We start from the raw sequence: 12,039 nt of genomic DNA, 5'->3' as shown, positions 1-12,039 counted from the left end.
ATTGTTAAAATAAATACAAATAAATTCTTGAAGCAATGACATAGTGGTAAGCTTCATGTTTAGGTTTTGGAACTCCTTTTGTAAGAAAGTTGGCCAATTGATTTTACTTGGTTTGAAATTAAGCATCATTTGTTTCCCTCTTTAATCAACGAGTTCTTTGAGCCCACAACAAGGCGAATTTATGATGCAAATCATCAAGTAGATAGATAGATAGATAGATATTTTTTTAGCATCCATAGAGAGGCCAATATTGACCCATAGGACCTCAGTACAAAAGTTATCTTGATGTGTGTCTCCTTCCTAAGAAGGGATATTCATACTTTGGCGCACCAAGTGTCGGTGTGAGAATAAGGCATACACATATGAGCTCAACCTTCTAGGTGTTGTCTTTAGTACGATACTCAAGTCATCACCCCCTCTTAATATATCATCATAGCTTTCACGAATTGCACTATATGCAGAGCATGTAAAAAGGAAGTGATTTTCATCCTCTACTAGCCCTTCCTAGCATACCTTACCTTCTTTAGAGAGAGAGAGGAGAGAATTTACTACCATCCTATGGGGTAAAACATTTTCTATGGGACCAAAGTGAAACATTTTCACATAGTTTATAGAGTTGGGAAGGAGATCTTACTATTGAAGAACTATACTAATGAGCATTTCAGTTTAGAGGACCCACATTGTGATCGAGAGAGAAACTTCCATATAAGATGAGTTTTTACATCAATGCTCTCTAATGCCCATTTCACATCAAAGAGAATGTGAGTTAAAGTCATGTGGTGGTGATGTTTTAGATAGGAATGAAGATGGAACCACTACAATGGAGGGTGATACTTAAACTGACCAACTTGTTTAAAGCAAACATGCATATTAGATTCAAGTCTCCTTAGAAGAGAATTAAGAGAATTACTTCAAGAAACACATATCCGTTTTCAATTGACAACCTTACTTTATGTTATGTGCATAAGCATAACTGATGATAGGTTTTCCAATGTTTTTCCTAATCTTATTGAAAAGAATGGCGTGCGGAAGCAATATAGGAAACCGAACAACAGAAAACACAGGTTTAATGGAAAGCTTAGGTTTGCACAGTACGCACAGGAGAGACAGAAAGAGAGAGAGAGAGAGAGAGAGAGAGAGAGAGAGAGAGAGAGAGAGTGCACACTAGAACTCTATTCAAAAAATAATACTCAATCTGTACATACACCGTGCTCAGTGAGCACCTTTTATACAAGCCCTGACAATCGAGCTGACACAAGTACTGACAGTACTTGACTGCTCATAAATGAGCCTCGACTCTTACTCCCAAAACTATTCCCTACGAGGAATATCTCTCTAACAGCCTTTCGGTTTACGCACCAATACGGCCTTCCTACGCACCGGTCTGCGTACCAGTTTACGCATCCGTTTTACGCACCAGTCCGGCCTAACCGATCCGGTCCCACCTAATCTGGTCCTCGGCTTGCTCAGCCGATCCGGCCGATGTTGAGCTTGTCTCTCAACACTCCCCCTCAAGCTCAACTTGAGGCTCTTCGGGATCTTCCTGATCACCACCCCGATTCCTCTTGGCTCCACGCCTCACTCGCACTCCTCGGCCTGTTCGACTCCGCGCGCTTCGACCCTTCCAGTCGTCTTGTCTGCTCCCACGGCCCTTCACAGCTCCCTTGTTGTCGCGGTGTTGGCACTTCTCCTGCTGCCTTCTTTTCCGCTTGGCCCTCGGTTGATTTAGTGTATCCGAATCAAACATCTGAACCGACTCGGCTACCTCCGATCGGTTATCGCTCTCGTCCGAGTTGGCTATCTCCAACTCGTCTTTGGTCTTCTCGCCCTTGACTGCATCATCTCCCCCATGCTTGGTTGGCTTTGGCTCTTTCTTCCGGTTGCTCCCCTTATGTCCGTTTTCAGACTCTTCCGCTAATCCAAAGTCGAATTCGGCATCCGACCCGGCGTCATGGTCTTTTCCGCTCCTTTCCTACTCCCTTCCGCAGTTATCCGGGACGTCTCTCCCCCACAAGTTTGGCACGTCGTGGTGATGCAACCCAAGTGCACCCAAGAATTGCCACAACTTGTCCAAACCAAGAGGCTTGGTGAAAATATCGGCGTGCTGCCGATCCGTCACAACATACTGAAGTTCGATTTCACCAGAAAGGACACGGTCACGGACAAAATAGTAGTGCACATCAATGTGCTTGGTCTGTTGTCATGAGATGGCAAGACTCGAACCCATGACCTTATGGTATATGGGTCGAGCTCTTAACCATCACACCATCTATTGTAATTCATAGGATATTATTTTCATTTATGTTTTATTATAAGAAAGTAATGTATATTCCAGATTTCTCTGGAACATTCTAGAAGTTTCAGGATTACTCCTGATAACACTATAAAAGAAGGCACTAGGCATTATGTTGAACCAAATTGGTTCAACGCCAATCTTAAGCCTCTCAGCCGCTTTGTACTTATCTTTTCACATAATATATTAGTTGTTGTCATCATCTTTCTCTCTCTCTCATCCTCGCTCTCTCTCTCTCTCTCTCTCTCTCTCTCTCTCTCTCTCTCTCTCTCTCTCTCTCTCTCTCTCTCTCTCTCTCCTCTTCTCACTTCCTCTCTCGGGAATCTTACGCAGTCCCGTCCTCTTAGTACTAATAGTACTGCTCTTCTTAGTACTAATTCCATCTCTGTTTTAGTACTATTCCTGACAGTTTGAACCAATTTCTCCTTTCCTCCAACCTACTTGTCGTTCTCCCTCATCCTCCTACCCTTTTCCATATATTATGGCTACTATTAGCGCCCAAGAATATCAATCTGTTTTCTCCGAGTTACAGTGCCTAAAAGAAAAGTTTGTTGCCTTGGAATAAGAAAACCAACGGTTGATAGGGGATCTGCAACAAATCGCTCTCGAAAAACAACAAACGCAACAACAACATGGGGAGTTAGCATTACGGGTACAACAACTCGAAGCAGCGTTGCAACAACAAGGATCAAGTCCCCAAGGATTTCATAAAGAGCCCAAGATTGGACTTCCTGTGAAATTTGATGGAACGCGATCGCAATTCCGGGGATTCCTTAATTAGGTACGCTTAGTCATCCAGATGCATCCTTCCCGATATCCCACTGATGCATCTCAAGTCGGCCTAATAGGCACGTTACTTAGCGGCTCAGCCTTGGCATGGTTCACTCCGCTTCTAGAAAAACAATCCCCCTTGCTTAATAACTTTGAAGATTTTATTGGTAAGTTTAAAGCCTGCTTTGGAGATACCGACAGCATCAGGACGGCGATCAACAAGATCTGAAGATTGCGTCAAGGCGATCGTCCAGCCTCGGCCTACGCGGCGGATTTCCGTCTACTCGCCTCAGATATTCCCTGGGATGATCAGGCCCTCATGGAGCAGTTTCGTTACGGCTTGCGCAATGATGTCAAAGATCTGCTTTTAACCTTCCCCGAAGAACCAAAGTCACTTACAGAGGCAATCAGTCGAGCGGTCTGATGTGACAACCGCCTTTTCGAACGGCGTTCGGAGCGTCAATTACAAATACCACGCTCTCGGCCGGAACCCACATACGCCTCAGCCACGGCTAAACCGTTTGCACGCGATGTACCTCAAGCCAATATTCCGACACCGATGGAGATCGACACCATGTGTCGACGCGGCCCGTTATCGGAAGAAGAAAAGCAATGACGATGTGCCAATCGATTATGCCTTTATTGCGGTGGACTAGGGCATATCGCCATCAATTGTCCCCATAGGCCAAGAAGACAGGTAAATCAAATCGTCGCCTGAACTAAACCTGAGTCAATTCTTCCCTTCGGAGTGTCTGATAGTATTAATAGTACTAATAGAGTGTCAGATAGTATTCATAGTACTAATAGCCCAAGTATCTCAAACAAATTTGAAATCCTTAGTCAATTAGATGAAGAGTTAAACGATTGAGTCCAGCAAAAATAGGAGCCGTTTGGTTGGACAGCAACCCTAGATCTGTACAGCCCATTAGTGGTTCCATTCCTTCCAAGCAAGTTAGCAATGTGTTCCTAGCCCAAGTCATTGTTAGTACTAAAAGTACTCCCCCAGTACCCGTCCTAGCACTCTTAGATTCTGGAGCTAATTCCTGCTTCATGGATCGAAATTTTTCCCAAGCTTCTCAGATATCCCTAAGAAAACTTCCTTGTCCCGCATCTGTAGTAGTCATTGATGGTCGTCCCATTGCTTCCGGGAATATTGTAAAAGAATCAGAACCCATTCAAGTTGTCCTAGATAGTTTTGTGTGTGTAATATCATTTAATATAATTAGTAGTCCAGAGCATCCCATTGTCCTAGGATTACCTTGGTTTGAATACATAATCCAGCCATAGATTGGAGAACAAGAGAAGTCCGCTATCGACCACCCCAAGAATCTACTCACCGAGTTTCAACCATTTCACTCCATCAATTACGCAAAGAAGGACATAAGGAGGCAATGTTCCTATTTGCAATATCAGTACATCCTTCCAGCACTATTAAGAAGGACTCCTCAATACAACTTCCGGCAAAATATCATCCTTATGCCGATGTATTTGACAAGGTAAAAGCCGGTACCCTTCCTCATCACCGTCCCTATGACTGTCCCACCGATTTACAACCAAGAACCGAGCCACCATGGGCACCAATTTACAACTTTTCACCCACCGAGTTAGAAGTCCTTCGAGCCTACATAGAGGAGAACTTGGCAAGCGGGTTCATCCGTCATTCGAAATCTCCGGCTAGTGCACCCATCTTCTTTGTCAAGAAGAAAGTGACGGGAACTCAACGCTCCTTATGCACAACGCTCGGCCACAACCGAGCTTAGAAATCATACACAGAAAACGGGAAATAATGAACGACACGAAGAGGAGACGAGTACGCAGGATGTTTACGTGGAAAAGCCAAACTAAGGGAAAAACCACGGCAGCCCACAAGCTGCAAACTATAACTATGTTAGAATGTACAACAGTGAGTTCATGGAGGCAACGACCTCGTGCTCACGATCTTCGCCACAGGCGGCAGTTACAACAGAGGCAACGACCTCTTTCTCTCTCTCTCTCTCTGTACACTGTTACTCGCTCTATCTTCTTCTTGCACCAACAAGAATAACAACAACAACTAAAAGTTTGCCCTAAGTCATATTTATACTAATATGACTTTTCGGCTATTTACAAATGTAGCCACGATGGACTCTTAGAAACATATTTACAAATATGTCTCTTCATCCGGTGAGCATTCCTCACCGGGTCTGCACCATCCGAAGGGACCTGTCTCCCAACAAACTCCCCCTTCACTCCGGCATGGGGTGTCTTACTAGTCCGATCCTCTTCCGGCATGCATCCAGCTTGTCGGGTATCAGAACTTTGGTCAGCATATCTGACCCGTTCTCGGCCGTGTGGATCTTCATCAGCGCGAACTCCTGGTCATCTACTCTTTCCCGGATCCAGTGATATCTTCGTTGAATATGCTTCGTCCAGGAATGGTAGGCCGCATTCTTAGCAAGATGGATGGCACTTTGACTGTCGCAATAGAGCCGGTATTCATCTTGCCGGATACCGAGCTCTCCGATGAAGTCCTTCATCCATAATATTTCCTTGTCGGCTTCCACAATTGCCATGTACTCCGCCTCCGTGGTTGACAATGCAACCGTCTTCTGCAACCTCGACTGCCACGAAACAGCTATCCCTGCATATGTCATTACATACCCAGATGTAGACCGGCTGGTATCCACATCAACCGACATGTCCGAATCGGTGAAACCGTCAAGTTGAGGTTTTCTGGAGCTGAATCAGAGACACATATTTGAAGTGCCCTTCAAATACCAGAGTATCCATTTGACCGCGTTCCAGTGCTCCTTGCTGGGATTGCTCATAAACCAGCTCACCACTCCGACTGCGTATCCTATATCCGATCGGGTACACACCATTGCGTACATCAAGCTCCCGACGGCAGAGGGATATGGAATCTTCATCATATCCGCCTTCTCTCCTTTCGTCTTCGGGCTTTGCTTACCGGATAGCCTGCAGTTTGCCGGAAGTGTCGATCCGACCGGTTTCGCATCTGACATGTTGAACCGGTGAAGCACCTTTGTCACGTACTTCTCCTGTGACAGCCATAATTGCTTCCTTGACCGGTCCCGAATGATGTGCATCCCCAACATCTATCTTGCCAGACCCAAGTCTTTCATTGAGAAGGTCCGATTGAGAGCCTTCTTCAGCATCCGTATTTTGGCTTGGTCCCGCCCGATGATCAACATGTCGTCCACGTACAGAAGGAGTATCAGGAAGTCGCCTCCTTCGAACTTCTTCACAAACACGCAATGATCGGCCTGCGTCTTGTGGTACCCTTGATCGGTCATGAAGGAATCGAACTTCCGGTACCATTGTCGGGGAGCCTGCTTCAGTCCGTACAGGCTCTTCTTCAACCAGCATATCAGGTGCTCCTTCCCTTTCTCCACGAATCCTTCCGGTTGCTGCATGTAGATCTCCTGTTCGAGGTCGCCGTGAAGGAATGTCGTCTTCACATCCAACTGTTCTACCTCGAGGTCCATGCTTGCTGCTATACTCAGCACCGTCCGGATGGAGGTCATCTTTACTACCGGGGCAAATATCTCGTCAAAGTCCACGCCCTTTTTCTGCTGGAACCCCTTCACCACGATCCTGGCTTTGTATCTCGGGGGGTTGCCAGCATCTCCCAGTTTCAACTTGTACACCCACTTGTTTCGGAGTGCCCGCTTTCCTTTCGGCAACTCCACCAATTCGTACGTATGGTTCTCATGCAGGGAATCCATCTCGTCCTGCATGGCACTTAACCATTTGCGGTTGTGGGTGTCATCCTTCGCTTCTTCGAAGCTTTCTGGCTCCCCTCATCGGTCGGCAGAACATGCTCTGCATCCGGAAATCTCCGGGGGGGCCTTCTCTCTCTGAGAGGATATCTCTGTCTTTGGGCTTCGGTAACCGGCTCCTCTATTTGCTCTTCATCCGAATCCGATTCGGGGTCTTGGCCGGTTCCGGTTTTAGCTTCCTCTACTTCTGCTCATCATAGAGTCGATCCTTACCGGTCGACTCGGGGTTCATTATCTTCTTCTCCGACTCCTAGTCGGCGAGTGTCTTGTCCTCTATGAAGATAATATCTCGACTCCGGAATACCTTCTTGTCAACCAGGTCCCACACTCGGTAGCTGAACTCATCGGCACCGTAACCGAGGAAGATGCATGGCCGGGTCTTTGGATCTAACTTTCCTCTCCGGTCCTTAGCTACATGCACGTACGCGAGACACCCGAACACCTTCAGATGCCGGTAGGATACTTCCTTACCGGTCCATACTCTCTGTGGCGTGTCTGCGTCCAAGGGTACTGAGGGTGATCTATTTATCACATATGTCGCCGTCGACAATGCCTCAGCCCAAAACTTCTTGGGTAATTTTGCATGCGCTAGCATACTCTAGACCCTCTCCATTATGGTCCGGTTCATCCTCTCGGCCAGTCCGTTTAGTTCCGGCATCTTCGGCACGGTAAATTCGAGCCGGATTCCCTTCGAGCGGCAGTACTCCTCGAACTGCCCCCGGTATTCTCCTCCGTTATCTGCTCGATCCGCCTTTAGCTTCCGGCCGGTTTCTCTTTCCACTCTCACGTGGAGCTCTTTGAAGACGGATAGCACCTGATCCTTCGTCTTCAACGGTGTGGCCCACAGCTTCCGGCTGTGCTCATCTATGAACGTCACGAAATACTGTGCTCCGGCATGTGACTTCGTGTCTAATTGACACACATCTGTATGCACCAACTCCAGTGGTGCATTACGTCTCATCGGTGTCCTTGGTCGGAAGGAGGTCCGGTTTTGCTTACCGGCCAGGCAATCATTGCACTTCTCCAAGTGCACGTTCTTCACTGGAATGAGGTTGTCGTCTGCAAGCCTCTTCATCCCCTTCTCGCTCATATGACATAGCCTCTTGTGCCACAGCTCACCGGCAGTGTCGGATGCCACGTTCACTTCTTCCGGACATAACCGGGCATTCATCAGGTACAGTGTGTTGACCTTCCGGGCCCGAGCCACAATCAGGCTCCCTTTGCTGAACTTCATGACACCGTTCCGAATGCTACCCGTGTAGCCTTCATCATCTAGCCGACCGGCTGATATCAGGTTCAGATGAACCTCCGGAACGTGTCGGACATCCTTCAGCAGCAACTTGCATCCGGTTGGTGTTGACAGCCACACGTCTCCTATGCCGACAATTCGGCATGTACGTTCATTCCCCATCCGGACACAGCCGTGATCACCGGCTGAGTAGGATGAGAAGCATTTCCGGTCCGGGGTAAGGTGGAACGATGCTCCAGAGTCTACCACCCAGGTCATCTCGTCGCCGGCAAGGTTTATCTCACTCTCCTCGGTGATGAGCATCAACTCTTCTTCACTTGCCGCGATTGCCATCGTTCCCTTCCGGTCCGTTCCCCTCCGGTCTTTACCGTTCTGGTCCGGGGTCCGCTTCGAATCGGTACCGTCGATTTCCTTGTCTTTACAGAAATGCCGACAGTTCTTTTGGAAGTGTCCTGGCTTGCCGCAATAGAAGCAAGTAGGCCTCCCCCTTGACTTTGACCGTGTCCCCGACTTCTCCCGGTTCTGGGGACTACAATTTCTCTGTCTTCCGCGTTCCGATTCAGTAAGGAGCGCTTTGGAGTCGGAGCTCGTATCTTTATCTTTCCGACGCACCTCCTCATCTAGCAAGCTCGACTTTACTCTTGCTAGGGATAACCGCTTTCCTTCCGGCCCGGCGTTGCCCAAAGTGACAACCAACGTCTCCCAGCTATCCGGGAGGGAACCGAGCAGGAGTAGCGCTAGTACCTCGTCGGCGAGAGGTACTTCCAATGATGTTGCCTGGTGGATCAGCCCCTGGAAGGCATTCATGTGCTCCGCCATGCTGGAGCCATCTTGGTACCGGAGTCTTACTAGCTTCCGGAATACGGAAACCTGATTAACAGCATTTTCGTTTCGAAACATTATGTTGATCTTCTCCCAGAGCTCATGAGCCTTGCTCTCCTCATTGAAGTTGTTGTACAGGCTCATGTCGATGAAGCACCGTATGTACGCCGTTGTCTTCATGTGCATCACCTCCCATATCGTGGCGTTGATTTTGTCCGGTCTCTTGTCCCCGAACTGAACCGGCAGCCAGAGGTCTTTAACCACGAGCATGTCCCTCATCTTCGACTTCCACACCGAATAGTTGGAGCCGGTGAGCTTGAACATGCCTCCTAACGATTCGTCCATTTTCTGTGTCGTTTCGCTCTGATACCACTTGACGGGAGCTCAACGCTCCTTATGCACAACGCTCGGCCACAACTGAGCTTAGAATCATACACAGAAAACGGGAAATAATGAACGATACGAAGAGGAGACGAGTACGTAGGATGTTTACGTGGAAAACCCAAACTAAGGGAAAAACCACGGCAGCCCACAAACTGTAAACTATCACTATGTTAGAATGTACAACAGTGAGTTCACGGAGGCAACGACCTCGTGCTCACGATCTTCGCCACAGGCGGCGGTTACAACAGAGGCAACGACCTCTCTCTCTCTCTCTCTCTCTCTCTCTCTCTCTCTCTCTCTCTCTCTCTCTCTCTCTCTCTCTCTCTCTCTCTCTGTACACTGTTACGCGCTCTATCTTCTTCTTGCACCAACAAGAATAACAATAACAACTAAAAGTTTGCCTAAGTCATATTTATACTAATATGACTTTTCGGCTATTTACAAATGTAGCCACGATGGACTCTCAGAAACATATTTACAAATATGTCTCTTCATCCGGTGAGCATTCCTCACCGGGTCTGCACCATCCGGCTCTCCGTAGTCGGGTACTCCTCATCCAGTTCTCACCGGGTCTGCACCATCCGGAGGGACCTGTCTCCCAACAGAAAGATGGATCACTTCGTCTGGTCGTTGATTACCGCGGATTGAATAAGGTCACCATCCGGAATAGGTATGCACTTCCTCTTATATCAAGTCTTTTGGAGCGAGTTAATGGTGCCAAGTTTTTTACCAAAATCGATCTACGAGGAGCGTATAACCTCGTGCGGATCCGACTGGGAGATGAATGGAAGACCGCCTTTCGCACGCGGTATGGGCATTTCGAGTATATTGTTATGTCGTTCGGCCTAACCAATGCACCCGCAGTCTTCCAACACATGGCAAATGATATATTCAGAGACCTCTTGGATATCTGTTTGATCATCTATCTTGATGATCTATTGATTTATTCGAAGACCCAGCAAGAGCACGATTCTCATGTACTATTAGTACTAAAGCGACTCCGCGAGAATGGTCTTTATGCCAAGCTAGAAAAATGTAGCTTTGACTGCAAGCAAGTGGAATTTCTAGGCTACGTCATCTCCTCAAAGGGCATCGCCATGGATCCAGCAAAAGTCCAAACTGTACTAGAGTAGCAAATTCCACGGTCAGTACGAGATGTACAATGTTTTCTAGGTTTTGCTAACTTCTACCGTAAGTTTATACATGATTACTCGAAGATTATCTTACCCCTCACACAACTTACGAAGAAGGGCCAAGCATTTATTTGGTCCATTGAAGCAGATATGGCTTTTCGGCATCTTAAGAAAGCCTTTACATCAGCACCGATTCTAGCTCATGTGGATACTAGCAAACCATTAATCATGGAGGCCGATGCTTCAGATTTCGCCCTTGGTAGCATCCTTTCTCAACAAGGAGATAAAGAAGAGTTGCATCCGGTGGCTTTCCATTCGCGCAAATTCGATGTTGCGGAAATCAACTACGAAATACATGACAAGGAGTTATTAGCCATCGTGGATTCATTTGTGCAATAGCGGCATTTCTTAGAGGGCTCTCCACATCAGGTCGTTGTCTTTAGTGATCATAAAAATCTTGCTTATTTCCAGAATGCTCGCGTACTAAATCGACGGCAAGCTCGGTGGGCGCAATTCCTCACGCGTTTCGACTTCAAAATCACATATCGACCAGGGAAGCAGCAAGGAAAAGCAGATGCACTATCACGGCGTTCATATCTTGCACCTCGTCCTGGTGATCCAACATTTGATAATCAAAAGCAAGTAATCTTGGGACCAACACAATTGCACACGATGCGGATTTTTCACACAACGCAGATTTTTCACACCCCGATGGATTCACGGATTACCGATGACATACGTGCAAACTTGAAGATGGATAGTTTTGCTCAAAACATCTTGGCGCACATTGATACTTCTCGGGCATCCTGTTCTCAGTCTCAACAACCAGGTATTGACTACCGACAATTCGAATATCATGATGGTTTGTTATTCTTTAAAAAGCGCGTATATGTCCCCGATTGCTCCTGTCACCTTCAAATCGTCCAGCATTGTCACGACACCCATACGGCGGGACATTTCGGTAGTACTAAGATGTTGGAGCTAGTGCAGCAATCTTTTTGGTGGCCCCACATGCATCGTTTTGTCGACGACTACGTTCGGACCTGTGATGCTTGCTGCCGAGCAAAGATGCCACGACACCATCCATATGGCTTGTTGGAACCCTTACCGATTCCAAGTAAGCCGTGGCAATCTATTTGTCTTGATTTTATCACAGATCTGCCGGTCTCGCAGGGGTTCAATGCTATCTTAACCGTCGTCGATCGATATACGAAGATGCCAGTTTTTGTTCCGTGTATAAAGGCCATCACTAGCGAGGAAACCGCCGCCCTAGTCATGCGTGAGGCATTTCGGCATCATGGCCTCCCAGACAGTATCATCAGTGACCGAGGACCGCAATTTGTCTCCAAATTTTGGCAGCATCTCTTCAAGATGCTCAAGGTCTCTTGCAACCTCTCCTCCGGCTACCATCCTCAGACCGATGGGCAGGCAGAATGAACAAACCAAACGCTGGAGCAATATCTCCGGTGTTTCCTGAGTTATCAACAAGACGATTGGGCCGAGATTCTCCACTTTGCGGAGTTTGCGTATAATAACATTGTTCACTCCTCGACTCGAGTCTCCCCATTCTACGCTTATACCGGTTCTCATCCTCGCTAGTCGGTGATC

Source organism: Azolla caroliniana, unplaced genomic scaffold (genome assembly GCF_043228905.1).
Source record: "Azolla caroliniana isolate FFs.n. ecotype wild unplaced genomic scaffold, voAzoCaro1.0.p SCAF_2, whole genome shotgun sequence".
NCBI classification, from domain to species: domain Eukaryota; kingdom Viridiplantae; phylum Streptophyta; class Polypodiopsida; order Salviniales; family Salviniaceae; genus Azolla; species Azolla caroliniana.
The sequence above is the reverse complement of the archived record's forward strand: the minus strand, read 5'-3'. Positions refer to the sequence as shown.